Consider the following 27,489-nt stretch of genomic DNA (forward strand, 5'->3'; position numbering starts at 1 on the left):
CAAATTTTATCGAGAGGAAAAAAACTGGGAAATTTCTCTTCACGACAAGAAAAGTAGCTCAAATTGGAGGTTCCCTAGTTTCCCAGATATCAGATTCAATAGAACTTGCGTCAACACATTGCTACGTGGTACAATTAAGAGGCAGCGTCATTAGCAAAGCAACAAAAGTCTACACCCAAAAAAACTAACTTGATTGGCAAATGCCGTAAATGCAAATGTCAAAGTGGTTATAGAAATAAACGTTGTTTTACAATTTATCTTCTTCAAATGCGTTTTAAAGTTATATATTCAGTCATTTTAACAGTGTATTATTCTTATGTGTGGAATATCGAATCTAATAAAACCTCGTCACACCTGTGTTAACAAGCATTTGACATTTAGATTTATTGCAAACTCAAAATCAAAACAAAAATAAAAAAACTGTACTCAGCTGCTCCATGACCTCACCTTATAAGTGCATCCTGACCTTACTATAATTTTCGCCAGCCGTCATACCAAATGAATAGTGTAAGCCACGACAAGTTTTTGAAAACATAAATTTTTTATTATTTTAAAGCTGGTTGGATCATTCATTCCACAATTTCTCGTGTTCATTTGGCATCAAATTCGATTTCAAAGAATAATTTTTTGTTAAATTTTTTTACATATTTTGTTATCGCTTGTTTGCTAACTCCCATTCTTGTTGGGTACAAACACTTGTCATTTAGCAGCAATGTGTCAAGATAACATTTTGCTCCAAATTCTTATGTACATGCTTACATTTTTTTGCATCCCTGATGTCATTATTCTGACTCACTCTCTGCCAGTTCTCTTTTTCTCTGGTTAAAAGACATTTCGTTTTGTTGTTTACTTCTATATAAAGGTAGGGTTGTATTTAACTACCAAGTACTTGTAAAATATGACTACCTACCGCGTCGTCTATCATGGCACAAGAGACTAGAATTTTCTCTCTCTGTGTTTGCCCATGGGGGCAACTCTCTCTGCAATTTCAATTTCGGCCCAAACAAAGCCATAACGCAAGCCAAACAGAGAAACAGTCGTTTTTCAATATCTCGAGTGTAAGCACGTTCGCGTGTAACAATTTTAGAATTTTTTGTCCAGGAGTTCAGGAAAAAAGTCACAATCAAAATGAATTTCGGATAAATCACAGTTGTTTCCTTATCGCTGAAAGAAGCAACGACGAAAAACACCAAAAAAGATAGGAAAAAATATAATCAAGTGAATAATCATGTTTTTCTTGGGCCAAAAAGAAAATCATTGCTAGAAATTTTAATTTGGAATTTTCATAACTGGCTGTGAGGAGCCAAAAGGAAATTCGTCAATCAAATACAAAAAAGGTGATTTGCCAATCTGAATTTAAGGAATTGAGTCTTTTTCTTTTAATTTTTTGTTGTTGCTGTTGGCTTATAAGAATCGTGTAAGAAGTCCCAAGACGAATAAGAAGCCGTGTGAAATGAAAGGCCAAAAGAAAAAAGAATTGGATAGAATTGTGTGTAGCCCTCAAAAATATGAGAGTGTGGGTGTGCGTGTGTGATTTTGCAAATGTTGCAAAGGAGAATAAGATAAGAGAGTGTGAGTGTTGTACAATTTTGTGTTTTTTTTTGCTTATGATATTAACAAAATAAAGCCACAAAGGAAAAAAAGAGAATTTTTCAAAGTTTACCCCTAGAAAAAGAAGAAGGGCCTGTGAAAAGTGTAAGTGGTGAAAAAGGGAGCAAGAAAAATTTTGAAAAAAAAAATTATAAAAAATGGAAAAATATTAATAAATACAGTAAATAAAAAACAAAAATAGGAAAATTTTGAAAACGTTAAGTGCTACCCTCCATAAAAATAATAAAAAAAAGGAATTTGCTATGGTTTCCTAGTGTTGTAGCACAAAATCAGCTATAATGTATTTTTTTGTGGAGGGGGAGTTAAGGGAGTTTTTCCTTTTCATACATCCCATCCATCCATCTTTTCATTTTACTGCCTACTGCTGTTATTATTATAATTGTTGTTGTTGGTGCTGCTGCTGTTTGTGTTGTCATCCTTGCCTGTCACACACTACACACTTGCTTGTTCTTCCTGCTGCGAATATTTTACGAATAGCTCTTGTAAAGTTTTTTCTCAACTACTTACTATTTGTTTTTTGTTTTTGTTAAAAACAGTGGTTGTTTCGTAACGTAGTTGCTGTTGTTGTTTTTGTGCTAGTACGCTAACGCAAATGTGTTTTAAAGAGTCCATTCATTGATTTTTCCAAAATGTGGTTTTTGGCTTCAAAACATTGCAACAACTCTGGTTAGTGGTAAAATTAACTGCCTTGGATGAAAATCCAGCATATCGAAAATAAACAAAAAATTGTGAAATCCAGCCTTTTAGCAGCCAATGGGAAAATATGGCCAGCAATTTCTCCTCTATCAAATAATTTATACCGGTTTTTCTCACATTTACCCCCATAACCGAATGTGAGGTTATGGCCTTTCCTGAATGAGTAAAAAAATACAACAACTACAAAAAATACATTCATCTCATTTTAAATATACCAAATTTCAATGGGAACTTCCTTTGGGAAGTAGGTAGTTTGCAGTGCTAGTGATTTCTTTTCCATTGAGTGCAATTGGATTCTTATTTGATTCCTTTTAGTAAAGATACTGCCATTTAATAGGTTTTTGTATTACACTTGTCTCTGTCTCAGCATTTTTTTTATATTGGATTACTAACAGACAACCAACAACGGATGACAATAATAATAATAACAGCAGCAAATATGAAAACAACAAAAACAACATATAAAACACTACACGTTCATATGACGTTACTCAGTGAATACCATTTTTTTTTTCGTTCGTATCTACTTTGGTTAACGCGTGTGTCGGTTTGTTGTGTGTGAGTGAATTTTTTGTTGCTCTCCCTTTTTAATGATAACTACTCTCTTTGATTTTATTTTCTGGTGTTCTATGCCATTCTCCCTTCTGACGGAACTTTGGCAGCAGCAATAGCAATGACAACAAGAACAACAACAATTAAGCAAAAGCAGTAATAGTAAATTAATGTTACCTTAGTATATTTGGTGTGTTTCAATGTTCCCGTGTGTGTGTGTTTGTGAGTTGTGTTATTATTATTTTTTTATTTCTCATGTGCAAAGGTGCCAGATTTGTAATAAATTGTTTTGTGTAAAATTCCTATTGCATGATGTGATAAAAACACAAAAAAGGTTAAAAAAAATGGAAAATGTTTTATGCAGTAAGCATCCACATTATTGGTAATATGTGTGAAGTACCTACTGTTGCAAGTAATATATATATATGTAGGTATAATATTGTCAAGATTTTGATTATGGAGATTTGATAAGAATTGCTATTAAACTATTCCTTTAAGGAATATCTTTCGGAAGATTGTGTAATAGAAATGTTCATTTGAAGTTCAAACGTAAAGGTTGACACTATGTTAGCTTTTTGCTAGCGAAATCATGAATCAAAATATGAATTTTTTAAATTTAGATTTTCCTGAAAGGAAAGTGTCTGCGAATGGACATATCTTAAATTACAGCTTTAAAGTAATATAGTATATAAACAAATAATAGGTAAAATTTCTGTGACACTTGTAAATTTCATATGATACCTTTGTTTCTATACAAACCGTTTGATACAAAAACCGCATTATCTTCATTTAATGGTATGGTTAAATCGAGTATCCCCTAAATAAAACTTTCGACAATTTAGTAGACGCAGTAAAAGAAAGTATAGCAAAACAAATTTTGTATGAAACGTGCTTAAATATCCAAAGAAGTTAGATAATTGATAATAAATCATTGCAGCATGGTTTGTCCTTGCATGATATAGGTGCTATTGTTCAAAGAAGTCAGTCAAGCTCAAGCCACGACAAACAAAAAAGTTTTAAAGAAAACAATTCTGTTGAAAATAGGCTCAAGCCAGGACAACCACAAAAGTTTTCTTCTTCTGATGAGCAATGGATTATACATAAAATAAAGAAAAATCCTAAACTAAGTGCATAAAATAAACAAAAATGGTGTTTGCAAGCCTGCAAGATATACGTTATTTCCGAAGCTAAGAGAGTGAAATTGGTTGCCGCCCGTGATGGAGCACTGTTTATTCACGGACGAAAGTAAATTGAATTTCTTTGTTCGGATGGACAGATGAACGTTTAGCGAAAACCAAGTGAAGAACTTAGCCCTACAGTAAAACACGGCGCAGGAAGTGTGATGGTTTAGAGTTGCATGTCAGCGGCATGACATGGCCTGCTTTTATGTATTGATCTATAATGGATCAATATTACATAAGAAGTATATGCGTGCATTATACGCCTTGTGTTTTAGTTGGTTATCCTGGTAATATTTGAGTCTGTCCCAAATACCCAATTTTTCCATCCTAGGTACCAATTTCTCCTTCAAAATCTATAGATTTTGGGACAGACTCAAATATTACCAGGATAACCAACTAAAACATAAGGCGTAGAATGCACGTGGGGTTCTTATGAAATTGCGACAGCAATATGGATTCGCACCCACAATCCCTTGATATAAACGTTATAGAGAACTTGTGCTCCTATTTGGAAAATAAATTGGAGTTTCCACAAATATCCAATATCGAAGAACAAAAAATTGGCCTAAGTGTTGTTCTATTCTGCTTTCGGAATAGTCGCTGAAATTTTTAATTGTTCCACAAATATCCAATATCGAAGAACAAAAAATTGACCTAAGTGTTGCTCTATTCTGCTTTCGGAATAGTCGCTGAAATTTTTAATTGTTCCGCGAAAGGGGAATATTACAGCAATCAAATGTTTTCGTTTCAATACTAAAAAACGTTTTTTTTTAATTGCACTTACTGTTTCCTACATTAATTTATTTTTTCACAAATAAATGAAGATAAACAAACGATTGAAACCAATAAAACATACAAAAATGATGACGGCAACGGTTTCAAGTGTTGTCACTTTGATTATTTTTGTAATTTTCCTCACTTTTAGCAGAGCACTACTTTTCCGCATATTTTTAGCCATCGTTTCGCCGACTTTTTTTATATGGAGTTTGTCAGCATTTCGCTCTAAAAGCTGAAAAGAATACTCAGCTTAAAGGAGGAATGGGACGAACTATTGAGTATTTGGTTCAGTTTCCAACCAAATACTCAATAGTTTGTCACACATAAGAAAACCGGTCTACACGTATAAACCGAGCTAGGTTCTAATCCGATTTGGGAGGGATTTAGTGTGCTGAGTTCTTTTATAACTTTGAATATTTGTTGAACGCTGTTCAACACGCCGTTTACTTTTATATTCAAAGTATGAAATTGAATTGTGTATAATTAAATTATCTCTTTTAATTGAAATGAGTTAAACTATCAGGAAAACCTCTATCCAGATTTAAATTACTATAGAGAAATGTTTTACTCAATTAGATAGAGTTTAATTTTCTTACAGATTTGTATAATTTTTTTGCTTTCCCGACTAGAGATTGGTGGTCGTCATTCGCCGAATGCCTTTAGTTTCTTTTCTTCCAGGATAACGATTCCGAATCCATTGAACGCTTTGTACATCGACAGATTGTACATCGCCCGATAGCAGTCACTTTTGAAGCTTATTGACAAGTAGAAACTACGCCATTATTAAAAATGGAGCAATTTTATTGAAATTCACCACAAAAATGGTGAGAAACTTGCAGTCACAGTTCGCAAAATTTAAGCATTTTCGGGTCGGTCCGCTATACAGCAAAATTGCCGCATCTGGGGCTCGGAAAACCCATGAGCCATTGTTGAGAAACCTCTCCATCCTCAACGTGTGATTGTTTGGTGCGATTTATGGTCCGGCGGGATCATGTGATCTTACTTTTTCGAAAATGAGGTTGATCAACAGTAAGGGTGAATGAATTTCGCTATCGAGAGATGATTAATGACTTTTTTGCATTTTCATAATGAATTGAATTATTCATTATAGGATTCATTAGACTTTTTTCTGAAATATGATCGAAAATGCTGCAAAAGTGATAGAAAATTGAGCATCAGGGCTGGTATTTATCCGAGCCAGTCGCGAGGTTCAAAAACAAAAAATACATAATGTACTCGATGATTAGCTCACCGATTTCATGAACATCCAAACTTCTTGCTTTTAGGGGATGTGCATTAGCATCGCATCACAACCTACAGAGAAAGTTTTCCCTAGCGGAAGTCTTTTCTACCAGTATCATTAGGTTGAAGGTAGGCATCTCTTAACATAATATTATGCACTTTTAGTCTATTGTTATGGTTGAGTAGCAGAAGGTTTTGTCACTTGCGGAGAAAACAAAGAGGAAAGGTCCCATGAACATTAAAGATGTCAGAATGTGCCGATTAAAAATGTCACAAATAGGAGAAAACGTGAACAAAGAATGAAGGTAAAAAGAGAACAAGTTGACATACTCATTGGGAAATACTATTAAAATTTAAAAAAATAATTTATATATGTCGGCTAACCGCTTCCCGCTATCTTACTTAATGAACCTGTACTGCAATTCTGTAACTTATAACGAACATCGTTTAGTTAAATTTGTAACGAAACCTAACGATTATATTATACCAAAACAAAATTGTAGGTATTAGGATCGTTCACTGTGGAGTTTCCACAAAACATTGTTTCCTTTATTTTAAAAATCCTCAAAAAAGCGTTTTCTGCAATAAAAAGACATATAGGCACCTATCTAATCATATGTTTCACCACCAGGAAACAACACAATTTACCAAAATAACGTAAATAGTGTTGTTTCCGTAGTTTTATCACAAAAAAAAATAAAAGTGGACGTGGTATATTTGCTAAATATTTATTTAAAAGACTGAACAAAAATGCAACGAAAATTCCTTTCTTTTTATCATGTTGGCCCAACTTAAAAAACGTGTTGCACACGCATTTTGACCGATTTCTTAAATTCATTCGAAATTTTCTTCAAAGAAACAGTTTTTTGTTGTTTTATAAATTGAGGTAGCTTTTTTATTAAATTGGTTTACCTTTACGTTTAACGCATTCTTTTATTTAATTTTTTTACGGAGATAACTGTGTAGTACACCTAAATTGACTTACCGGTTATTTTAACTCCTTGTATAAAATTGTACCACTGTTAGCTAAATTTTATCAAAATACTACTAAAAACTAATTTGCAGAATAATATATGAACCATTTTATCTAACAAATTTGGTTTCCTCGTACACTTTTAAGGTAATTTAGAATGTATGGCAACATTACGCAGCAATCAGAGTGTTCGCGTGTTGAAAAATTTGCATAAACGTTTGCGGAAAGTCTTTCGTTTTTAGTAAGAGAGAAAGAGAGTGTGAGGGCGAAGAACATTTCGAGAGCTTTGTAATTGAGAGGTTGGACATTTCTGCTGGATGTTTTTTCCCACAGAAGCAAATTTTTATTGGCAAATTGTTACTGGATAAGTGCAGCAATCGTTAAACAAACCACAGCTATATTTATCGGGCCCATAAGTTGCTAACCGGCATTATCGTTAGGATAAGCAATAAGCATATATTCAGAAAATCAGAAGATTATCAAACCAGAAGATAATCAAAACGATAAATTGCAACCAGACAATGAGAAACCCGGCCTTACATTTTGTTTAATAATTGATACCTATTTTATAAATATAGTCTATCTCTTATTTGTAATTATTCTTAGCTACTTTGATTTGTGGGGCTAAAATTTTCCCTTAACCTTAATAATCTATGCTCTTTCTAAAGAAAACTATTCAAATTTACGTAATACCTTTTATGCTTCGTTTATAACCATTCGGTTTTGCGATCACTACTGATCTGGCAACGCTTTGTTTTTCCACTTGGCGCTCTCAAATTAATATGTATTTTATTTGTTTTTGTTTCTAACTACGCCGATATTCTCTTCCCCCAAAATATATTTAGCCTCTCTCTGAAACTTTTATTTACCTTTCATCATGGGAGTAGCAAACGACGTGTCTATATTAAACGTGGTTCGTTAGCTTTGTGGTTCGCTTTTTTCACTTTTATTTTGGTGTTCCCAAAAAAATATGTGTGCGGTTTATTAATCAGAGAAGACCAAGAAAAACAACGCCTCGTAAATGTGTATAACTAATGAAAGTGAATGCCTTTTTTTATAAAAATAGCTCATAAAAAAATCGATACACCTTCTCATCCACCGGCTTTTATGTGAAACAAAATAGGAATAGGGTCGCAACAGACACCCGGCGAATTGTTGCGGACAATCAACCCTCTTTGAAGGTTAACATTGAGCCAATGTAGTAGGTATGTATGTATGTATGTCTTTAAAAGTGGTTCAGCGGTGTGGCGGGAGCAGAAAAAAAAGCAACAGTAACATTAATATATTGTGCATTTTATTTTACTATTTGTTTATCTCATTTATAGTGTTTTTTTCTTATATTTTTCTGTTCAGTCTGTGCATTATTATTTTGTCAGTCATGTTTGCTGTTGCTTGCTATTTTGTATTCCTTTTCACATGGGGATTATTATTTGCTTTTTCGGCTTTAAAAATCTTACCAATGCAGCAGCAGCAGTCATGCATGCCTTGCCATTACCTTCGTTACTTGACTCCGTCATTTATTTAGTCTACCCCTTAGGTCGTGTTCGTTTAATTAACATTCATAACGTGTAGAATCGCAATTACAATTACCCCATTGCCTCCAAATTCATTTTCTTACCTACTCCTGACGTCAGATGATGGCAGAGAAGTTATGAGAGGTTGATAATGCCCCTCTCTCTCTCACACTCGAACTCTCCAAGTCATTGTGCTGACAAATAAACACTGCTATTCATTTGAATTCTTCTTAAGCCCGACTGTCTCAGTCAGAATCGATATGTAGCCAGGTATATGCGATGCGTAACTTATGAGGTAATGACAGTTGACTGCTTTTGTTTGTTTTCTTGTTATCTTTTCGTTTGCTGTCTGGCTATAGTTTGATATTGCTTGTTTGTTGTTGTCTCTTTAATGCACTTGTGTGGCAAATCACTTTTCGACTTTAATTCTTCTTCATTTACGTGCTTCCTTTTAGGATTTCCCCTCTAGTGTTGCTAAACAGTGCTACCTGTCATTTGTCTGACCTAATGTCGTTCATTGACTTTAGAACTAAAATCGTTCATAAAGGGGTTTGGTTAGAATTTTGATTAGAGGTAATTACTATGGGAGAATGGAAGCTTTAATGGCAGGGATGAACTTAACTTTAATGAAACCATTATAGTTTTTTCGCCACAAACAAGCAGGGTACTCTGTTTGTAGTTGTGAAAAACTTTAACAAAATATCTTAATTTATTTTAACATATGTACAAAAATTTTCTGGATCAACACAATCCTACCATCATATTACACTAGGATTAATTGAGCCTAATTGCTGCTTTTAAGTCTTTAGTCTTAAAAACAGCATACACATTTTTCACACATTCTTCATTTAAATGTTTATACCAGCTGAAATTTGAAACTTTGAGCTGTTCTACGTCTCCCGACATCCGACGCCAATAGGGTTCACATCGAACTTTTTGTTTTAAATAAAGCTGCCATATAGACCGATTTTACGATTAAGCTCATAAAAGCAATTATTACCCGATTTCGCTGAAATTTGAAATGGTGAGTTGTTCTAAGCCTCCTGACTTAAATATGGTTTAGATCGGATTATATTTCGATATAGCTGCCATATATAGACGGATCTGCCGATTAAGGTTCTTGAGCCCATAAAAGCCGCATTTATTACCCGATTTCGCTGGAATTTGACACAGTGACTTGTATTCAGCTTTCCGTCATTCCACCAGCACATGGTCCAGATTAGACTAATTTAGGTTGTTGTTGTAGCAGTGTGTTGTACACTGAGGCGGCAACCCTTGGCGATGAAGGACTCCATCGGGTCAATCCGGTACGTGCAACCGGCTCTCATGGGATTAATTTAGGTATAGTTGCCATATAGACCGATCTTCCAATTTAGGGTCTTAGACCCATAAAAAGCGTATTTGTTGTCCGATTTCGCTGAAACTGTGATTTGTATAAGAGTTCTCGGAACCTGAATCAAATATGATCCAGACCAGCCCCGATTTTCATATCACAATGGATATGGTAGTGGGGTTGTTATAAAAGAGGATGGTTAATTTATCCATGGTGGTGGGTATTCAAAGTTCGGCACGGCCAAACTTAACAAGTTTTTATTTGTTTTTGAGACAGTTCCCGTGAAAACCCGAATAGAGTACCAATCCTTAAGCAACAGGGAGAAAAATCCTCACATATCAAAGAGTGCAGTCCGGTTTGAGTTTGAGCTCAATGCTAAATGACCGGTTTTTTACAGCCGAGTCCGAACGGCGACAAATCTTTGGGCGAAATTTTGTCATGGATGCCATACCATTTTTTTTTTCAAATGGCACAGTGCCTCACAAATTTCGCTACCATTACAAGGCGAATAGCCATCAAAGATAATTTTGCTCGGATGTTCTCGCTAGGATTCGAACCCAGGCGTAAGGGGGCCATGCTAATCATTGCGCCACAATGGTCAGATTTTATAAACATTCTTTATAAGGGTGTTTTATTTACCCATTCAGCGGATTTTCTCATGTAGTTTGTGTGGAGAAAAATGATATCCCCGATTAGCTTTGCGGCTAATTTTATCGCCGCTAATTATCGCCGTTTATAAAAACACATGGCTTTATCATTCAATCGGAATGACAAAACCAGAAGAGGAAGAACACAACATATTAAGAGCCTGGTTATGCTCTCGTGAACGTACTGTTAATGTAAACGAGCAATTGACATATCAAACAAAACAGTTTTATTACCAAAATAGACTTGAATGTGAGGGAGGGTCATATGTCCAAGAACTTCAGGTATGCCCAAAAGAACACAACATGCATTCCTCAAGGGCAGATCGGAGAAGACGGCCCTCCGCGAATTGGTGCGAGAAGTCGAGTCATCTTTCCAACCGAAAGAGGAGAGAATGATATATTGGTCTTTATAGATAGCTCCAATATGGGGCCAGGGACTGTATAGGCTCCGGTTTCAAGACATACATAGTCCTAACATGGTTTCGTAGATACGATGGCGCCGTATTGGTGCTCGACCCCAACACTTATCTTGTAATTTCTCCTTCTGTATATGTACTGGCCACCAAGTGAACTCACCTTTTCATGTTGGGCTAGCCATTCAAACTAAACCTGGACTATTGACAATAAATTGTAAAAAAGTGCAGAGAAATCATAAAACAGGAATAAGAGTTTTCTAAATGTATATTTTTGGTTTTGAAATTTGTGCAAACTTCAAATATTTTTACTGAATTCTACTTTCCAGTTACCGTCGACAGACGTTCGGTAATCGTTTTTATGTGTTTTCATAAGGCAAAACAAAACAGCTGACATGTTTTTCTACATTTACAGTACATTTACGGGGCCCTTATTCCATGATTAAACGTTCTGGAATGGCAAAATTGTTTAAGATTTCAAAAAAATTATATTTATGAACTCCTAGAAACATTTATTTAAAATTAAAATGATCTATTTCGTTTGTTTCGTTGATATTTGACTATTTCGGATCATAGATAAATTATATATAAATAAAGAATTTGAACTTCGCACACAGACTGGTTGGTGGGGCTTGTGAATATATATAAAAGAGAATTATCTAAAAACATGCCGCAACATGCATCTTTGTTCGGATGTGTGTCAGCGCCCCCAACGTTAAAGTATAAAGCATTTAGCGGGAAGAGTGTATTATTTATCAATAAGCTAGCGAATCCGCTAGTCTGGAAAATAAAACACAGCATATATTGTTCTACAAAATTTCGTAAATTTATTTTTCCCCCAGTTTTTTGATAATCTTTTTTTTTCTCAATATTTTTTTTTTATCATGTTACTCCCAACTATATAATCCAAAGGTGGCGCTGTGTTATGCTACTCCATGTAACGGTATCCATATGTGAATGAAAGACATTGTCTAGACAAGTCCTTGCACATCAATCCTTGTCTCAGATACGCCTTTATTTAAGATGCAAGGCAATTAATATTCGTAGCAATTGCTGCTGCTGCTGACACTGACCTTCCCTAATGGTCATCGTCTCACAGAACGTTTAAATATTTAATTACATAGTCTTCTTCTTCTTCATTGTGATTCTTTGTTTAATTTATTGTTTGTTTTGCACTCTATGCTTACAAAATATGATATATGAGACCCTTCGGCATACATACATACGTAGATACATAAATTTAAAACGAGTAGAGTTTTACATTTTGTTTATTTATGCATAGAAGTCAAAAGAGCAAATTAGCAAAATTTACATTGTAAAAATATTAAAAGGTATCAAATTTCTCAATGTTAACAGTGCTGCCATTGTTTTGATGAGTTATGACTGCTAATGTTTGAAGATTAAGTGGTGAATATATTTGGAAAATTTTTTCTAAAAACTAAAATTTCTTCAAAATTTTCTAAATTTTTTCACATGTCAATGAGTGCTATCCGATTTAAATTTAATCGTTATGATAAGGGTCCTCCTTTTTATAGCCGAGTCCGAATGCCTTGCCGCAGTGCGACACCCCTTTTGGGGAGAAGTTTTTACATGGCAAAGTACCTCACAAATGTCACCAGTTTTTTTCTGATGTTCTCGCCATGATTCGAACCCACGTGTTGAGCGTCATAGGAGGTGGCCTCTATATTTTTTTTTTAAATGATTCGAATCCATGTGTTGAGCGTCATAGGCGGTGGCCTCTATATATTTTTTTTTAAATTTACTTTTGACAGACCTTAAGGTATGCAGTGTTTTTATATACCTAAACATCCAATTTCTTTATAATTCTGCCTTAAAAATCTAATTTCGACATAAATTTCTGTAAAAAACTAAATTCGACGACACGAAATAGAAAGATAGAGAGACATTAAAGAATTCTCCGGACTAATAACCTTAACATAATTGTTGTATATATGGCAGCTATATCAAAAATGAGCCTTACACAACTAACTCTGCCAAATTTCAGTTAAATCGGTTATCAATTGAGCCTTTTATGGGCCCAAGAACTGAAATCGGGAGATCGGTCTATATGGCAGTTATATCAAAATACACCGATCTGGACACCATAGAGCAGGGATGTAAAAGAGCCTAACACACCTCACTGTGGCAAATTTCAGTGAAATCAGTTATCAATTGCGATTTTATGGGCCCAATAACTTAAATCGGGAAATGGGTCTATATGGTAGCTATATCCATATGTAGCCCGATCTAGACCATACTCGGTACGAACGGCCTACCACATCTCATTGTGCAAAATTTCAGCGAATTCGCCGTGATGTTTTGTAATGACTCCCAACAACCGGGCTAAGTATGGTCCAAATCTGTTCATTATCTGATATAGCTCCCATATAAACCTTTTTCCGGATTATATTTCCTGAGCCTCTAGAGGGCCCAGTTATTATCCGATTTGGCTGAAATTTCGCAAAAAACGTTTTTTTATTACTTTAAAAAACCGTGCCAACTATGATTCAAATCGGTCCATCAGCTGATATAGCTCCCATATAAACCGATCCCTGATTACACTTCTTGAGCCTCTAGAGAGCGCAATTCTTATCTGAACTGGCTGAGATTTTCCACTTAATTTTTCGTTATGACAAACGTGCCAAGTATAGTCAAAATCTGTTAGTCACCTGATATAGCTCCCATATCAGGTGACTAACAAACCGATCTCCGTATTATACTTCTTGAACCTCTACAGGTCTCAGTTATTATCCGATTTGACCGAAATTTTATTATGACTTTAAACAATCAAATCGGTTCATCCCCTAATATAGCTCTCATATAAACCGATCTTCAGATTTGACTTCTTAAGCCTCTATAAGGCGTTATTACCAAAAATTAAAACACAGAACTTGTCAGATGCGTTCAGTGGTGGAGGGTTAATAAGATTCGGCCAGGCTGAACTACAAAATCTTCTTAAAACAAAATGTTTAATACAATTTTTTGGGGAAAATATTTTTTTTTTTCAATGATTGCTGACAAAAATCTGAAAAATATTCTACGAATATTAAATTTCAATGAAAACTATGTTGTGAGAATATTTTCATAAAATTCTAACTTTTATAAAATTTCCAAATTTTGACTAGATTTTCTGCGAAAATCTAAATTTTACAGTTTTTTTTTTACAAAAACAACGATAAAAAATTTCCAGCAAAGCTTTCCTTAAAAATCACACTTCGGTCAGATTATCTGGAAAATCTACTTTCCACCAAATTTTTTATAAAAATATCAAATTGGACATAATTTTTTGGCGAGATTTTCCTTGAAAATCAAATTTGGCTATTTTCCGTAATTCCGAAAAAAAAAATCAAAATCTGAAAAAATTTAATACGAAAATTTCATTAAAGTTAAAATTCGACGAGATTTTCTATTAAATTCAAATTTTTGTAAAAAACGTGTATGAAATTCTGAAAACTTTTTTTAATCAAAATATTACATTATTTCGCTTCGCCCTTAATGGGCTTCTGAGAATCTGTTGAATATCAAAATATAAAAACTCTGGAAGACGAATGGGTTACGCCTTGAATGCTCAGTCGAGTGGGATTGGCTGGGCAGATGACGGGGATGGTATGGCTCCTAACTGCAAGCGGCGACTTCATCTGCCGTATTGTTTTCGAGGTAGTACTACTCTGTTTTGTCGGAATTAATTGAAAATAGATCAAATTTTGATATTTTGCCTAAAAGCATGCTTTAAATTTTCTTTGATCTTGAAAGTATGCAACATGATATGATTACTGTGTTATAAATTTTTTCTATTTATAAAGGTTGTTGCAATAATTCCCTTTTAGTTTTTTATTAAATAAAAACAAATTTTGGTAAAATATATAAATTTATTGTAGTTTTTTCTTTTTGTAAAAATTTAAGAAAAAAAACCTGTACCCTTGTAATTGTGCCATATGTTCATAAATTGTCTCTGTTTTGTTTCGTTTTCAGTGTTTCTCCAAAATACAATGTAAAAAAATAATATATGTGAGCCTAGAGGAGTAATTCCATCCCGCTTAGCCTGGATGTAAAAGGCAAGAAAAAAATTTTATTGTGTGCAAACCAATAGAAAAAAATATATAACAAACAAGCGAAAATAGTCAAAGAAAAAAATATTTGTTGCCCCCCCAATAAAAAAAGTAAAACCCGTAACAAACATAATCAACAACAACAACAACATAAAAAGTGCAATAATAACCCCAACTGTTGTGTGAAATAATTACCCGTCTCTATCTTATCTATCTATCCTTGATAAAAAAAAAACAAAATAAATAAAAATATCAAAACCAAGCTAATCGTTAAATTCAAGAGAAAAGAGTAGAAAAAATTGCTTTGCAAAAAGTTAAATCTAACAAAAGAAAGATAAACAAAAGTTTGCTTAAGCAACATTGTAAATATTTTTCTTAAAAAAAATATAAAAATATTTTAAATATAAAACAAAATTTAAAGGAAATAACACAAAACCAAAATAAAAAAATCAAATCCCAATTCGATTTAATCTATGTGTGCGCTGCGTTTCTATGTCTAAATGTATGTGTATTAGTGTTTGAAAGCATTTCTAGTTAAGAAAAATCCCTTGCTTGCTTTTTAAATGTTAAATCTTTGAATGCTTAAAATAAAATAACAACAACAATCACAAAAATACAAAAACAAATAACATCTACCAATTATTCAATCGTAACCCATATGCGAAGAAATAATTGAGCAAAAGTTTAAGCCATAAAATCTTTAAAACACCCAAAATACCATTTAATACAACGAGAAGATAAGAAAAATGAAAAAAATCAAGTGTTTAATAATGCACATCTTAAATCCTTTCTATCACCACCATTGAATCCTTGTGCTCTCCCTAACGTATATCATAACATATTGTGAAAATTGTGTCTATTGTGAATTGCTTGGACAAAATCTTAACTAAAACCAACTTGAAAAAAAAATTATCAAATAAATATACTCGGCTCTTATTTGACTCGGAAATACAAAAACAAAAAACCTTCAACATGGCGGACTTAATACGTCCGCCGTTTAGTGACATTAAACGGCCGGACGAAATCGTCAGGATGACAACGCCCGATAATCTGAAGTTTGCCGTACTCATCGGGCTCATCGAAGTGGGGCAGGTGACAAATCGTGAGGTCGTGAACACCGTTTTACATTTGGTAAGTGATGTTTAATTTGATCATATAACAAATTTTATTTTTAGAAAATATATTTTGAGGCTAGTTGATTGTTCTTTCAAACCTGGGAAGTAAAAGTGTTCGAAATCGATCTATTGTGAATTATGCATTTCCTTATTGAGAGAGAATTTTTGAAATTTAAGAACGCAAATATGTAAGTCGATCATAATTTATAAAAAGTTTGACCTTAAAATACTTATAACAATCATTAAAAAAATTTGCAAATATTGCCCATGAATATTCCACTAAGGAACAGGGTCAAACTTCTCACATATCAATGAGTGCCGTCTGATTCGAGTTTAAGCTCAATGATAAGGGGCCTCCTTTTTAAAGCCGATTCAGAACGGCGTGCGACACCTCTTTGGAGAGAAGTTTTACATGGCATTGTACCTCACAAATGTTGCCAGCATTAGGAGGGGAAAACCACCGCTGAAATCCAAGCGTTCACTCATACGATCACTCGGTCCCTGGGCTAGTTCGAGTATACCGAAGATCTGGAGAAGGACCGGTTACCTTTAGCCCATTCTTGTTTTTTGGTAAAAGACATCTGAGTCATCCATGAAGAAGGTTCCCCCTCCAGTCTGCAGCCGAGGTGTATGTGTAATAGAGATGGCAAAATATCGATATCACTATCGATATTTAATTTTTTGACTGCATATCGATTGATATTTCTCCGATGGATACTATCGCAAAAGTTAATTTTTTTGCAAAAAATTAGCAAACCAACACTAAATGTATCCTTTAAGACACATTGCGCCTATAGAGGGCGCAATTTTCATCCGATTAGACTAATATTTTGTACAATGATTTCTCTCATGACTTCCAACTGACTTTATTAGCCTTCGTTTTATTTGGTCTGAGCATTGATATTGCTTTTATATAAATCGATCTCCTGATTTTTATACCCTACACCACCACTGTCGTACAGGGTATTATAAGTTTGTGCATTCGTTTGCAACGCTAAGAAGGAGAAGAGCTAGACCCATTGATAAGTTTACCTATCGACTCAGAATCACTTTCTGATTCGATTTAGCCATGTCCGTCTGTGAGTCCATATATTCTTGTAATCAAAGTGCAGTTCGTATTTGTTATCCACTCATCACGAAATTTTGCACATTACTTTTATGGCTCAAGGACGAACGCTTTTGATTTTCGGTTCAGATATAGCTCCCATATATATGTATCGCCCGATTTGCACTTAAATGGCCGTAAAAGCTACAATTTTCAACCGATCTGCATGGGCATTGAATGTTTTGTTACTGATCTTAATATGTCAGAAAAATTGAGATTCCATTGCAGGATATTGTCCGGCTTTAGGTGGTGCTTAACAACCATTCCAACTAGAGTAAGTTGTAAAGCACCTTGATCCATTTGACATATCCTTCTGATGATTTTTCTTGATTGAAAATGAAATCGCGATAAAGGTTCTGCTTCTGCTTCTAGAAACAACACACTTTTTGCTGACTTTTTAAATGTTTCTTGCTATACTATTCTTCGAATGGAAAGAAAAAGAAGAAGAAAAAGAAAAATTAAACAATGGTTTAAAGCCAGACAATATCCTGCAATGGAATCTCAATAAGATTTTAAGACCAATAAAAAAAGCGCAAACAGACATGTCTGAAAAATTTCATCAAAATCGGTTCAGATTTAGATATAGCTCCCATATATATCTTTCGCTCGATTTGCACTTAAATGGCCGTAGAGGCTAAAATTTTCAACCGATCTGCACAAAATTTGGCACCGACAGTTTTGTATCCTAACATAACTGTAAGATTTCATTAAAATCGGCACAGATTTGGATATGGCTCCCATATATATGTATCGCATGATACATAGTAGTAACAACAATTTTCAAACGCCCTGTTTGAAAGTCGGTTCAGATTTAGATATAGCTCTCGTATACATATATATTTATGTATTGCCCGAATTTATAATTGCAGGGTAGGTGTAGGGTATTATATAGTCGACTCCGCCCGACTTTTGCCTTTCCTTACTGGTTACTTCTCATTTTCGTTTGTAGTATAGGTAATGGGAAATTAACGATATTTGTTATTAAAACTATCGATAATATCGAATGTTGCGATTATCGATAGTTTGCCTGCTCTAATGCGTAACCCCCAGCAGCATTCAACTGAGATCCACCCGCTTATATCGGTGTACAATCAGCCCATTTCCGTCTTTTCATGTGAACGGCGTCTAGGTCGTCAATGAATTATAGTTCGTAATTGTACTCTTGTACTCCCTTAGGGTACATGAAAATTGCCGATTTTGAAACCATCTTTGTCCTATAGGGGTATTTTGGTAATCAAATTCGGGCAAAATTAATTTAAATTTATTAGAGACACTTTTATATGCAAAATTCAAAAAGAATTACTAAGGTATCGATTTTTTTCTTGGAATTTTTTCAATCTGTATCACAAAATTGCAGTTTTCCCGTATTTCTAAGATAAAACGAATAAATATAAGCAATTTTTTTTTGTATTTTGCTGATAATAGTGGTCTTAAAAAAATTAAAATAAATTCTGCTCGTTGTAAATTTTGACACAAATCCAAATCATGCTTTAAATTGACAATGGAACTACAAATGCCTCTTTTCACATTTTTTGACTTCCAAACTGTATAACTTTTTACTGAATAATTAGATGTGAAGATTTTTGCAGCAAAGTCGTTGTAAATTTTGTCACAAATCCAAATCATGAAAAAAAAATGAAAATCAAAATACGAAGCAAGTCAAAATTGCAACAAAAAAAGAATTAAAAGTTGAATCTCCGAAACCAATGGAGATATTATATACCCCAAGCGGCCTTTTTTAGGGATTTTTGAGCACTATTGAGCAAAAATTTTGGAAATCGGACCACAAACGAATATTGGGCAACCCCAAAAATTTTTCGAAGTACCGCGGTAATCAACTTTTAGGGCCTGCCAAAAGGCGCCCGGATAACCTGGGGCCTTGAAATTTTACACGACGATCTCGCTAACACCTCAGCTCTAACCATTCCTTTTGAAAAAAAAAATGAAAATCAAACCACAAATGCCTTCGTAAATTGCAAAATACGAAGCAAGTCAAAATTGCAAAAAAAAGAATTAAAAGTTGAATATCTCCGAAACCAATGGAGATATTGTATACCTCAAGCGGCCTTTTTTAGGGATTTTTGAGCACTATTCAGCAAAAATTTTGGAAATCGGACCACGAACGAATATTGGGCAACCACAACAATTTTTCGAAGTACCGCGGTAATCAACTTTAAGGGCCTGCCAAAAGGCGCCCGGACAACCTAGGACCTTGAAATTGTACACGACGATCTCGCCAACACCTCAGCTCTAACCATTCCAAAAGGATATCTACCCGTTCTCACACGGCATATCTTTTACTATTTTTTTTTTCGATTTCTCCCACTGTGTGCCGTGATTCGTCAAAGTTTATCACCCCCGGCCTATGAAACGTGTCTCGTGTCTCTTGTAACCCATCTCTTACCTTTAAAGCTACAAAAGAAGTCGATGCACGTTTCTTTTTCAATTTAGTCTGCGGTCAAGAATTACGTACTGATACCAAACCTCCCAAGAGCGCAGCACCTGAATGGGGAGACCACCGTAGCGCAGAGGCTAGCATGTGCGCCTATGACGCTGAGCATCTGAGTTCGAATGGTGTGGAGAACATCAGAAAACAATTTCAGTGGTGGCTATCCCCTCCTAATGCTGGCTACATTTGTTAGGAACTTTGCCGTTCGAAACAAGTAAAAGTATGCTAAGTTCGGCCGGGCTAAATTTTGGGTACCCACCACCATGGATTCCGCTAAAAATGTACGCTTATTACCTGAGTTTGCATTAGAACTAGTTTGGTTTCAAGAAGTCATATCTGGATATCGGTACTTAGGGGGGCCTATATCACCATATTGACCGGTTCGGATAAAACTTGGCACCGATGTAAGTCATAAGTTAGGGTAATGGGCCAAATCAGGTTTCTAAGGGCTGAAGAAGTCGAATCCGGGCATCGGTTTATATGGGGCCTATATCTTTTTATAGACCGATTCGAATCATAATTGACATAGACGTAAAAAGTCATAACACAAGTCTTCGTTCCAAATTTCAGCCAAATCGCATGAAAATTGGGTTCAAGAAGTCAAATCCGGGGATCGGTTTGTATGGGAGCTATTGTATATCTGTTTATAGACCGATTCGGACCATACTTGTCGTTGATGTTGGAAGTCATAACACAAGTCTTTGATCCAAAATTCAGCTAAATCGAAAGAAAATTGGGGCCTCTAAGTGCTGAAGAAGTCAAATTCGGGATCGGTTTATATGGGGGCAATATCTGTTTATAGACCGATTCAGGTCATACTTAGCATGGACGTTGGAAGTCATAACGCAAGTATTTGTCCAAATGTCAGCCAAATTGGATCGAAATCCGGGGGATCGATTTATATGCAGCTATATCTGTTTATAGACAGAATCGAATAGTATTCGACAAAGATATTGAAAGTCATAGCGCAAGTCTTTGTTCCAAATTTCAGCGTAATCGCATGATCGGTTTATATGGGGGCTATGACTGTTTATAGACCGATTCAGATCATACTTGTCGTTGTTGTTGTAAGTCATAACAAAAGTCTTTATTCCAAATTTCAGCCAAATCGCATGAAAATTGGGCCTTCTGAGGGCTCAAGAAGTCAAATCCGGGGATCGGTTTATATGGGGGCTATATCTTTTTATAGACCGATTTAGATCATACTTGGCATTGAAGTTGGAAGTCTTAACAAAAGTCTTTGTTCCAAATTTCAGCCAAATCGCTTGAAAATTGGGCCTTCGGAGGGCTCAAGAATTCAAATCCGGGGATCGGTTTATATGGGGGCTATATCTTTTTATAGACCGATTCAGATCATACTTGGCATTGACGTTGGAAGTCATAACAAAAGTCTTTGTTCCAAATTTCAGACAAATCGCATGAAAATTGGGCCTTCTGAGGGCTCAAGAAGTCAAATCCGGGGATCGGTTTATATGGGGGCTATATCTTTTTATAGACCGATTCGGATCATACTTGCCATTGATGTTTGAAGTCATAACACAAGTCTTTGTTCCAAATTTCATCCGAATCGGATGAAAATTGAGGCTTCTAAGGGCTTAAAAAGTCAAATCCATGGTTCAGTTTATATTGGGGCTATATCTGTTTATTGAAAGTCATAGCGCAAGTTTTTGTTCCAAATTTTAGCGAAATCGGATGAAATTGAGGCTTCCAGAGGCTCAAGAAGTCAAATCGTGGGAGTGGTTTATTTGGGGTCACAACGACCTACATCAATCAAAAGTATCAAGCAGCCTGCTTTACGCGTTCGACCGCTATCGTGATTTCGACAGACGGACGGACACAGCTAGATAGATTCAGAATGTCGAGACGATCAAGAATATATATATACTTTATGGGGTCTTAGATGAATATTTCGAGGTGTTACAAACGGAATGACTAGATAATGACATCCTACATCCCCATCCCAAGGTGGTGGGTATAAAAATGATGGTATCATTACTTTTAATATCTTTCTTTAAATTATTTTAACATTTTGCTCACGTGCTCTATTAACTTAACCCACATCAACGCTTTTAGCAATTCCAATAATCCTACCTTTAGGTGTATGATTTTAATTAAAAGATAACATCTAGTGATCTTAATTGTATGACTTGTTGTGCAAAGAAGGCAATCATTGGGCGTTTTTGTTTTCTTTATAAAACAATGGATTTAATTTATTTTAGCTGATTTTGTTGCCATGAATTGCAAAAATGTTACTTAAGAATTGCCGTTTGGTAATTTTTTACTTTTGGCAATGGTCACTTTGCTGTTTGGTCATAGTCACGTGAATGCATGATTTCGCAATCTGGCTTTTAAGGAAAACCAGTTCTGAAGGTTAGATATATAAAAAATGAGTATTTTGCTATTAAGAAATAAAATAGACGCATGGAAAACTGTTGCAATCGATTTGAATGTAAGGCCTTCATTTTGTTTAAATATTTAAGACAAATTTTAGAAGCTTTTATTTTTTTTTTTAATTTTTGGACTCTTTGGTGACAACCTAAAACAAAAAATATAAATTTATTAATTTAAAAATTTCTTAGCAAAAACAAAACTTGTGTTTAAAGCTTTACTAAAATGTTTAAATAAGGTTTTGATTTCAATAATGACATATTGGTTAGGTAATCCTTTTTTGTCCAGAGTTAATTCATCACCAACTTATTTCTAAGGCTTCTCAAACAATTCAGAATTTTCTATACTTTTTTCGGATTTCCCACCGACTCAAACGCAGTTGTAGGCAATGACATTTGGTCTCTATGCATCCCTTGTTGTTTTTTCCCCTTTGCTCTCTCGCCCTCTCTGTATTTGCCAAGGCACAATTGATTGTGACTTTCTTTTTCTTTTGCTTTGGCCATATAGAGTGCATTGTGTATTGTTGACCCCATAACTGACCCACTTTTGCTATCCTTTTATTTATGTTTATTCTGCTTCTTGAATCGGTTGGCTGATTTGAAACACAGGATTACACTGAGCGAATCAGCCGGTCTGTCAGTCACTGAATGCCCCTTCATACTACTACCATCTGAGTATTGTTCTGTACGGAACAATAACACAATTTTTCTATGACAATTGACAGCAGCAAGTTGTTGTGGGGGAAGAGTAGACAGACAGACAAGCGGACGACCAACAGACTACCACCAATACCACAAATATGAGATAATATGTCAGAGGAACAAAATGGCAAAGAAAAGGATTTATAAATGACCTGATTTTTTTGTTATTTAACATCAATGCATTTAGCTGCACAAAAACAACACATGCTTGTGTTTGCTATGTTATGTTCCCCACCCCGCTTTTAAGCTTTTCATTTTGTTTATAATAACATTATTCATGGTTTTTTCACATAAAATATGTTTTTATGAAAAAATAAACATATGATGGTGTACGTGTGTCACTTGTGTTGCTATGTTGACTAAAAAACCACAAAAGCCAAAGTCTGTACAAAACTATTATTAAAAGAGGCAGGATTTAATTATTGGCATTGTTCTCGTCATCATAACACGTTAACAAGTTAAATTAAAATGCAAAGTGCGAAGAAAAAAATTAATAGTAAATAAAACGAAAAAAAAGATATAGAATAACTTAAAGGAATTTAAAAAGTTTTAAACGTAAAAGTATGGTATTGTAAATTTATTGAACCAGGCTGAATTGAAGATTTCCTATAGGAGACCTTATTCAGCCAGGCTGAATTGAAGATTTCCTATAGGAGACCTTATTCAGCCAGGCTGAATTGAAGATTTCCTATAGGAAACCATATTCAGCCAGGCTGAATTGAAGATTTCCTATAGGAAACCTTATTCAGCAAGGCTGAATTGAAGATTTCCTATAGGAAACCTTATTCAGCCAGGCTGAATTGAAGATTTCCTATAGGAAACCTTATTCAGCAAGGCTGAATTGAAGATTTCCTATAGGAAACCTTATTCAGCCAGGCTGAATTGAAGATTTCCTATAGGAAACCTTATTCAGCCAGGCTGAATTGAAGATTTCCTATAGGAAACCTTATTCAGCCAGGCTGAATTGAAGATTTCCTATAGGAAACCTTATTCAGCCAGGCTGAATTGAAGATTTCCTATAGGAAACCTTATTCAGCCAGGCTGAATTGAAGATTTCCTATAGGAAACCTTATTCAGCCAGGCTGAATTGAAGATTTCCTATAGGAAACCTTATTCAGCCAGGCTGAATTGAAGATTTCCTATAGGAAACCTTATTCAGCCAGGCTGAATTGAAGATTTCCTATAGGAAACCTTATTCAGCCAGGCTGAATTGAAGATTTCCTATAGGAAACCTTATTCAGCCAGGCTGAATTGAAGATTTCCTATAGGAAACCTTATTCAGCCAGGCTGAATTGAAGATTTCCTATAGGAAACCTTATTCAGCCAGGCTGAATTGAAGATTTCCTATAGGAAACCTTATTCAGCCAGGCTGAATTGAAGATTTCCTATAGGAAACCTTATTCAGCCAGGCTGAATTGAAGATTTCCTATAGGAAACCTTATTCAGCCAGGCTGAATTGAAGATTTCCTATAGGAAACCTTATTCAGCCAGGCTGAATTGAAGATTTCCTATAGGAAACCTTATTCAGCCAGGCTGAATTGAAGATTTCCTATGGGAAACCTTATTCAGCAAGGCTGAATTGAAGATTTCCTATAGGAAACCTTATTCAGCCAGGCTGAATTGAAGATTTCCTATAGGAAACCTTATTCAGCCAGGCTGAATTGAAGATTTCCTATAGGAAACCTTATTCAGCCAGGCTGAATTGAAGATTTCCTATAGGAAACCTTATTCAGCCAGGCTGAATTGAAGATTTCCTATAGGAAACCTTATTCAGCCAGGCTGAATTGAAGATTTCCTATAGGAAACCTTATTCAGCCAGGCTGAATTGAAGATTTCCTATAGGAAACCTTATTCAGCCAGGCTGAATTGAAGATTTCCTATAGGAAACCTTATTCAGCCAGGCTGAATTGAAGATTTCCTATAGGAAACCTTATTCAGCCAGGCTGAATTGAAGATTTCCTATAGGAAACCTTATTCAGCCAAGCTGAATTGAAGATTTCCTATAGGAAACCTTATTCAGCCAGGCTGAATTGAAGATTTCCTATAGGAAACCTTATTCAGCCAGGCTGAATTGAAGATTTCCTATAGGAAACCTTATTCAGCCAGGCTGAATTGAAGATTTCCTATAGGAAACCTTATTCAGCCAGGCTGAATTGAAGATTTCCTATAGGAAATCTTATTCAGCCAGGCTGAATTGAAGATTTCCTATAGGAAACCTTATTCAGCCAGGCTGAATTGAAGATTTCCTATAGGAAACCTTATTCAGCCAGGCTGAATTGAAGATTTCCTATAGGAAACCTTATTCAGCAAGGCTGAATTGAAGATTTCCTATAGGAAACCTTATTCAGCCAGGCTGAATTGAAGATTTCTTATAGGAAACCTTATTCAGCCAGGCTGAATTTAAGATTTCCTATAGGAAACCTTATTCAGCCAGGCTGAATTGAGGATTTCCTATAGAAAACCTTATTCAGCCAGGATGAATTGAAGATTTCCTATAGGAAACCTTATTCAGCCAGGCTGGATTGAAGATTTCCTATAGGAAACCTTATTCAGCCAGGCTGGATTGAAGATTTCCTATAGGAAACCTTATTCAGCCAGGCTGGATTGAAGATTTCCTATAGGAAACCTTATTCAGCCAGGCTGAATTGAAGATTTCCTATAGGAAACCTTATTCAGCCAGGCTGAATTGAAGATTTCCTATAGGAAACCTTATTCAGCCAGGCTGAATTGAAGATTTCCTATAGGAAACCTTATTCAGCCAGGCTGAATTGAAGATTTCCTATAGGAAACCTGATTCAGCCAGGCTGAATTGAAGATTTCCTATAGGAAACCTTATTCAGCCAGGCTGAATTGAAGATTTCCTATAGGAAACCTTATTCAGCCAGGCTGAATTGAAGATTTCCTATAGGAAACCTTATTCAGCCAGGCTGAATTGAAGATTTCCTATAGGAAACCTTATTCAGCCAGGCTGAATTGAAGATTTCCTATAGGAAACCTTATTCAGCCAGGCTGAATTGAAGATTTCCTATAGGAAACCTTATTCAGCCAGGCTGAATTGAAGATTTCCTATAGGAAACCTTATTCAGCCAGGCTGAATTGAAGATTTCCTATAGGAAACCTTATTCAGCCAGGCTGAATTGAAGATTTCCTATAGAAATTTTTAACTTAATATTTTGAGGAATTTTAAAATAAATTTTTTTATAACATAAACCGCAAACTTTATTAATACCTACTTGTGTACCTACGTCTACTTGTTCTCAAACGTCATATTTTGATATATTTATCGTCAGGTTTGTGAACGCGTGCTTGTTGCCGTATTCCACTGCCATAGCAGTTCATGCCGAAAGCTGATAAAAGAATTTATTCTCGTTATATATTTCTCCATCCATCGACCACATGTGTATTACTGCTCGCGATTGCAAAGCACAAGGCGATTTTTTTTTATATTAACCGGCCGGTATTTTGTTTACTCTGTCTGTCACACAACATGTATCTTTTAATTTTTTGTTATTCGTTTGACTCCACTTTATTGGAGATAAATTTATTAAAATTATTTTTTTCTCTCTTTTCTTCTTTCGTTTCTTGATAAATATTGACATTTCAATTAAAAAATATATTTTTTTATTCTCCATCTATCTGTGGCGAAACGAATGAATGAAAAAAAATGTGGCACACCATGAAGATAAATGATAGCGAGGTTTGTTTGTTTCGTTACTTCGATAAAAATCAACAGCTATGCATTTTTTTTTCAAGATATACGTTTTCACCCAAGGAAAACAGGAAAGGTTTGTTCTTGACATTTTGAGAAATGTATGTACACAGTATTTTCTTATTTAATTAATGTATGGTCTATATTATCTTATCTGACGTAAGAGGAGTTGTATTGTATGTCAATGGGGAGGGACATGTCAAACAAGAAAATAATAAATATTTTATTTATATATTTAATTTTTTAAACTTTTATTTTCTTCCGTACGTTGCACCGTACGTTCTTCCGCCTGTCGGTCAAAACTACCCCAATTTTTTAAGGAGTAAATCTTAGGTGCTTAAGAATCTCGGCTATGTCCACAGCAAAGCGGTGTTTATCTCCTCTAAATGTTGGCGACATTTGCGAGGTACAATGCTATGCATAGTCATTTAAAAAATTTCCCCCAAAGAGGTGCGCACTGCGGGACTCCGTTCGGACTCTGCAATAAAAAAAGGTCCCTTATCATTGAGTTTAAACTTGAATCGGAAATCACTCATGGATGTGTGAGAATTGGCCTCTTCTCGGTTTCTGGATGGCTCCTTAGACACTTCGACTCAAATATGGATATCAAATTCGTGCTGCACTTCCAAATCCCTTTAATTTGAGCCCCATATTGCCATGGCCGGTAAAAATTGACCGTTTGGAGGGTGTTTTGGAGCTGGGCCGACCACCAGCAATTTTTACTGAAAATAGATATCAAATTCGTTCTTTATTCCCATCGGAAATGAAGTTCAGTTTAAGGGGTGCTTTAGGTCATACCCCAAAACACTTGGCTTCAAAATTGGATATAAAATTCGTTTTCTACTCTCAAATACCTTTCATTAGAGTCCCATATTGTGATAATGAGTCAAATAACCCATTTGACGTATCTTTAGGAGGAAAATTTTCACCTAGACTGGGTACCCGCTAGGTACTTGAACCCAAACTTCATTACTATATTCGTGTTTTGGTCTCCAATACCTTTTATTTGAGTCCCTTGTTGCGACCATCGGACC

General features: G+C 35.1%; 1 long non-coding RNA gene across 1 annotated transcript; it reads right to left on the reverse strand.

Moving 5' to 3' along the window:
* Positions 1 to 568: 568 nt before the first annotated feature.
* LOC131996654 (uncharacterized) lies at positions 569 to 26,496 on the reverse strand. The gene is made up of 3 exons (XR_009397917.1): positions 25,980 to 26,496; positions 911 to 1,164; positions 569 to 852 (listed from the first exon to the last, which is right to left on the reverse strand). It is a non-coding gene; the product is annotated as an uncharacterized LOC131996654 (long non-coding RNA).
* Positions 26,497 to 27,489: the final 993 nt, after the last annotated feature.

The sequence above is a fragment of the Stomoxys calcitrans genome, chromosome 4 (assembly GCF_963082655.1).
Source record: "Stomoxys calcitrans chromosome 4, idStoCalc2.1, whole genome shotgun sequence".
In the NCBI taxonomy this organism is placed as follows: Eukaryota; Metazoa; Arthropoda; class Insecta; order Diptera; family Muscidae; genus Stomoxys; species Stomoxys calcitrans.